We start from the raw sequence: 6,190 nt of genomic DNA on the forward strand, positions 1-6,190 counted from the left end.
CTTCCCTTGAATATATTCCCTCATCGTATCTTTCTTGTCTATTTTGGGTCTCATTTGCCTCTTTGCCTTAGTAGTGTATTTCCCCGAATACATTTTTCAGATGGCTGCCAGAGTGCTTTTTCTAAAATGCCTATCTGACCATATCACTGTCCTAAAGTACTCTCAGGACAAAGTGCCAACTCCTTTCAAAAGCTTTCTGCCTGCAGCCATGGGCTTTCCCCAGCTTGTCTTGCTGCTGACTTCCCACTTCTGCCCAAATCTTGTAGAACTGCCTTCATTCCCCTGCCTATCCTGATTCTCTAAAATAGGTTTTTAGGAAGAAAAGCATATAGAGTAGCTTGCACCTGCTTTAGTGAGTGGCCAAATCAAAGCAGTAAATAATAGCTCTGAGCAGGCACAAAAGCACTGCTAGAAAGATTATGTCAATAAACCACCAGGGTTGCTTAAATTGATATCATGGTGGCAGAAATTGTGCTTTCAGTAGCTGCCTTCAGATCGAAGTTCCAGAAGCACATTTGCTTCATGCTTATAAACTTGTTACACCTATTTGGTTATTGCTGCATTTCATGGCTCACTCCGTTTAAATAGTGAACTAAAATTTCTTTCATGTCACTTATAATCGCTCTCTAAAAAATTTAAATTCCATCCTCCAGTACTCAGTTCCTAGTTATGACTAATAGTTTTATTCCATTCTTAGGAAGTAGAGAAATGTTTTCTACAAATAGCCACTATATATTTATTTTTCTTGGAATTTGTTTTTCCTCTGAAAGGAAGGATTTATTTTACTTTTAAACCCTTCAGGATCATTTTGGCGTTACTCACCAGTTCTGTTCTAGATGACTTTAAAATATTCATCGTTTCTCTCAGATGGTAAGCATCAAAATCCTGCCTTAGATTTAGAAAACAAAGAGAAATAGCTTTAGTTTCATTATGAAGTTCTTGAGAAAGAGTTTCTGTAATGTTAGCGCATCATAAAAATTGGGAAGCAAAGGATAAATCCAAATCTGGAAGGCAATGATCAGTCAAGCCCCGGATTCACTGCACACCTGTGTGAAAATCTCTATGACACAATTCCCAGTGTTTTAATAATCTCCAGAAGCTTCTCAGACGCAGTTCATAAAACACAATGGTATAGTGTCCAATAGGTTTTTTTCTAAAGTATATGGCATTTTTATACCTGTATTCCATATATCATTATCTTTAAAAGTTGGCAATTTCTTTGCAGATGGGCAAATAATGTTGTAAATAGTATTAAGGTTATTGAAAGTCTTTTAAGTTTTTAAATATTCTCACAAACGCTGGTGATCATTAGGTCCATTGACTGACAATGCTCATTTAAAGTTCTTGGCTCTTCTTCCTTGCACTTAATTCTTAAAATGTCCCCTCCTGTTGGCATTGACTTCATTTGGCCAGCCATCTGTTGTAATTCAAATCAAGTCTGATTTGCTGTCAATGAGGTAGAGCCTTGTAGGGCAGCCGCACGGCGATGTATTTAAAGGCTGAGTTTTATTGATGTGGCCTGGGATGCCTGCTGGATGTGGGTTACGCATCCACAGCTGTTCCTGCCTCCTGTCACTCACCTCTCATGGCATTTCTTTGACTAAGCTTAGGAACACTGAGTTCATTGACAATGCCCTGTGACATTTCTGTCTTTATTCTTCCAAATATTTTATTTCAACAATTCCTACCTTTCAATAAATATATATTTTTACTTTCTTGAGTATTTCCAAGTCTCCAACCTATCACTTTTATTCTCAGTAAAACACTGGTTTAAAATAGAAAAAAAATTTCAGCTCTGAGTTTCAGGGACTCTAATTTCCAAATTTATCAGTCAACTTTCATCACCACCTTCAAGCCAACGCAGTTATGTCAAATAAAATTCACTGCTTTCATGGTCTTTGAATGCTTCTGCATTTTAAAGCCAGAATTGGTAAACAGTGTAATGGTTAAGTGCATGGATGCTGGACCTGGCTACCTCAGTTTGAACCCCAGCTCTATTCCTGGCTTTGTGCCATTGAACTGGTCATTTAACCTTGCTATTCTTCCATCTTCTCATCTGTAAAATGGGAGTAATACTAGTACATGCATCTTAGTATTCATCTTTAGCTTTCATCTTAAGGATGAGAAAAGCACTTAAAACAATTCTTGGCACGTGGTAAACACTATATAAGTGTTGGCTTCATGTATAATGTTGCATTTCAAACATAGAAATCTAAATACCAGAGCTTTTAAAAACATTTTGAGTTGCAAAAACCCTTTTGTACTTTGTAGGTAACTTCTGTTTGTTATTATCCGTCACTTAATTTTAATGAATTTCAAACCATGGATAAGATCCTGGCTTTAAACTGCATAAAGTTCTAATGTATATCAATCGTAGATGTACAATGATTAGTTATTGAAGAAAATGAAATGCTAGATTATTCTAGACTCCTACTATTTGGAATTCCACTTGATGGACAGAGGGGTGGGGAGGGGAAGAAATGTTTAGAATTTTTTTTTGGTGGAAAATGGGTAGAGTAATTTCTTTAAAAATAGTTTTCCAAAATTAGAGTGACCAATAAAGAAACCATAAGAACCACTGCATTCGGGTAAGAAATCTGTGAATCAATTAGCACCAGCCCTGCGTGTCCCAAGAGGAATCCACAGTGTGTGTCTCTGGGTTGGCAGAACACCAGCTTGACAGAGCTGATGCAACTCCAGTGTCACCAGCAGTTGAGTTACAACAAAGGGGCCAGCTTTTTCCTTGCTTTGTTTTTCTATCTTCATGAAAATGAGCAATGTAATTTATTAGAGAAAACTGAAAAAACTTGCCTCTCTTTCATATATAATTGGTCTCCCATATACTTTTGGAAGATCTTTTTTCCTCTGTCACTTTTTTTTTTTTTCTCAGTTGGGAAGTTGGAGTGACTCATGAATCACTCCCTGAAGCTCTCAATCCTGTTTGTGTATGATCCTTAGAGTGTATGTGTGTGCATATGTGTGTGTATTTGTTTTTACATCTACTCTTTAAAAGGAAGGAAATGGAAGCAGAGTTTACAACAAAAAGATCTCTTAGAGGGTAATGAAATATTTAAAGTGCTGTAGTCTAATTAGGTATTTATTCAACAAGCTTTCAAAATTTTTTGGATTGCCTACAATATGAGAAGTGCCGTGTGGTGGGGAAATCATGATAAGAAACAAAATCTCTTCCTTTCAGGAGGGTCATCCTCGGGGAGACACTGGCATCAGGAACCTGCTGAAACAAAGACCTAGGTACCATCTAGGGTGGTGCACAGGACACAATGAGAAGACGGGGGGGGGGGGGGAGCAATTACATACTTATTTCTAATTAGAAAAAAGATTTTCTCTTTCAGCATGACATCATAAGACTCTAAACATGCTGTTAAAATGCTTCTTAAAGGCAATCATTATTTTGGTAATAGGAGCATTCTAGCAAAGCCAAGAAAAATTCCCAAGGAGAAATATTGAGACATAATTTGCTGTGTTCCTCTATGCAATTTTATGATGAAGCTGAAATAATGTAACCAGTGGTACAGTACTAGCCAGAAAGATAAATTAAGTAAAGTAAGACTGCATGAAAGTTCAAGGGAAATTAAGAGCCTTCTTTTGATCAGGAAAGGGTGATGTTTTTAAAAAATGTGTTCCAGCAATTGGCTAGCTATTTACAAAAAAAAATTGATTCTCAGCCTTACACTAGATGCCAAATTGATTCCAAGTTTATTAAGAAGTGAAATTAAAAAACAAACAAAAAAAATATTAAAAAAGAAAATTTTATCAGATGTGGAGGCCTTTTCAAGCATAACAGTGAAGATAAGAGCATAGATTTGGGTAATGAGACTAAGAACCTACACCAAGAACTTACATCAAAATACACCACAAACAAAATTTTAAAGGATAAAAAAAAAAACAGGGAAAAAAAATCTGTAACTTGTATTTTGTAAAAGGACCTTTACAAATTCACAAGAAAAATAAATATATCAAAGAATTAAAAAAAAACACAATATACATATTGAAACATAAATGCAAATATAAATATTTATAAAGACTGAAAAGATATGTCAGCAAAATGCTGACAATGATCAATCATGTAGTGAGATTATAAAAATTTTAATCTGTTTGCTTATGTTTTCTAAGTAGTCTTCAATGAATAGGTTATAAAAATATGTAATAATAGTTTAAAAAAGAAGAAATAGAAGGAAATATACACTCTAATAAAATAATAATGAAAGCATCAAATTGGCATATCACCTCAGAGGGGAATTTAGCAATATTTACCAGAAGTTGTAATGTTTCACACACTCTTTGAATCAGTAATTGTTTTTCCAGCAATTTATTCTAAGGAAATAATCAGGAATATGTAAGAAAAATGAAGCTATAAGAATGTTCATGACATTGCTGCTCAAAACAGAAAGAAATGAAAATAAACAAAAGATTTCACAGTATAGGCTAGACTGGATCAGTGTGAGCTGTGTCCTCAATGAAATGTTAGAAAGCCATTAAAATGGGATTGCATGCCCATTGATGGATGGATGGATAAAGAACATGTGTTATATATATATATACACATACACACACAATGGAATACTACTCAGCCATAAAAAGAATGACATAATGCCACTTGCAGCAACACGGATGGACCTAGAGATGATCATCCTAAGTGAAGTAAGTCAGAGAAAGACAAATACCATATGATATCACTTATACATGGAATCTAAAAAAAAGATACAAATTTTATTTAGACTCTTGGACATAGAAAACAAACTATTGTTACCAAAGGGGAAAGGGTGGGGAGGGATAAATTAAGAGTTTGGGATTAATGATACACACTACTGTATATAAAACAGATAAATAACAAAGATCTACTGTGTAGCCCAGGGAACCATATTCAATTTCTTGTATTAACATGTAATACAGAAAAAAATATATGTATATGTATAACTGAATTGCTTTGCTGTATACTTGAAACTAACATTGTAAATTAACTATACTTCAATAAAAAATAAATTAAAAAATATATTGCAATGGCATGGAAATATTTGGGTTGGACTATTAAACAAAAAAGTCATGTTATGAGATAAATTCCAGACAACATTTTAATAAACTCTATAGCTGATACCTCTATTTCTATCACTTTATATATTTATATAAATTAAAAAGACATGAAATCTGTAATCTAAAATATTAATAATGGTTACCTCAGAGTAGTGAGATTCTAAGTGATTTTAAGAATTTTTACTTATTTGTATTTTCTAAAGTTTCTTCCAAAAACACATGAGTGTGTATGTGTGTGTGGGTGTGTGTATGTATGTATGTACATACATAAGTGTTTTGAAATAAAGTGAAAAAGTATTTTTAAAAAGGTAATCATTTTAACTAGCAGTCATAGTCAATGAGTTCATCATTGGATTTGTATTATTTTTAAAGTTCAAATATGAAAAGCAGCTCTGTCACATGACGTGGTAAGTAAGGAGAGCCTTCCGATACAGCAGCCCTAATCCATAGTCCATATTCCCTTAAAATGAGGTCAGTGAGGTATTTCTTTACATAAATTATCTTTGATGAGCCTTGAGAAAGATCTGGCATATATTAAATTCTGTGATTAGTGAGTAATTTTATAGTAAATTTTGACTACTATTGCTGAATGAATAATTTTTGTTACAAATATAATCATATTTGTTTAGAACTGTACAGTTTACACAGCTCTTTTATGTACATTATTTCTATTTTATTAAAAAAAAATTTAATGGAGGTACTGGGAATTGAACCCAGAACCTTGTGCCTGCTAAGCATGCACTCTACCACTGAGCTATACCCTCCCCACCATTTTGCTAACATTCAAAAAGATATTCATGAGGTGCAAGTTCAAATCTAGTATATCACCTTGCCCCACTCCTGCTCAGAATGCTGCTTGTTTGAAGAGCCTATAAAGGGCACCTCAGTTATTCCATCATATGACACCTCAGCCAGAAGAACAGACCTGTGCACAAAAGCCATGAAATCCTCACAGATTATAAAGAGTAGATTAGGGTAGATTAGAGCTTTTATATCACTGTATCATGGCCCTTCTAAAAACCACAGCCACTATATTGCTAGATGCTAGATGCATCACACATATTAATATAACAACAACCTGTGAGATAGCCTCTCTTGTCCCCATTATACAGATGGAAAAACGGAGGCTCAGAAAAGT

This window comes from Camelus dromedarius, chromosome 26 (genome assembly GCF_036321535.1).
Source record: "Camelus dromedarius isolate mCamDro1 chromosome 26, mCamDro1.pat, whole genome shotgun sequence".
NCBI classification, from domain to species: domain Eukaryota; kingdom Metazoa; phylum Chordata; class Mammalia; order Artiodactyla; family Camelidae; genus Camelus; species Camelus dromedarius.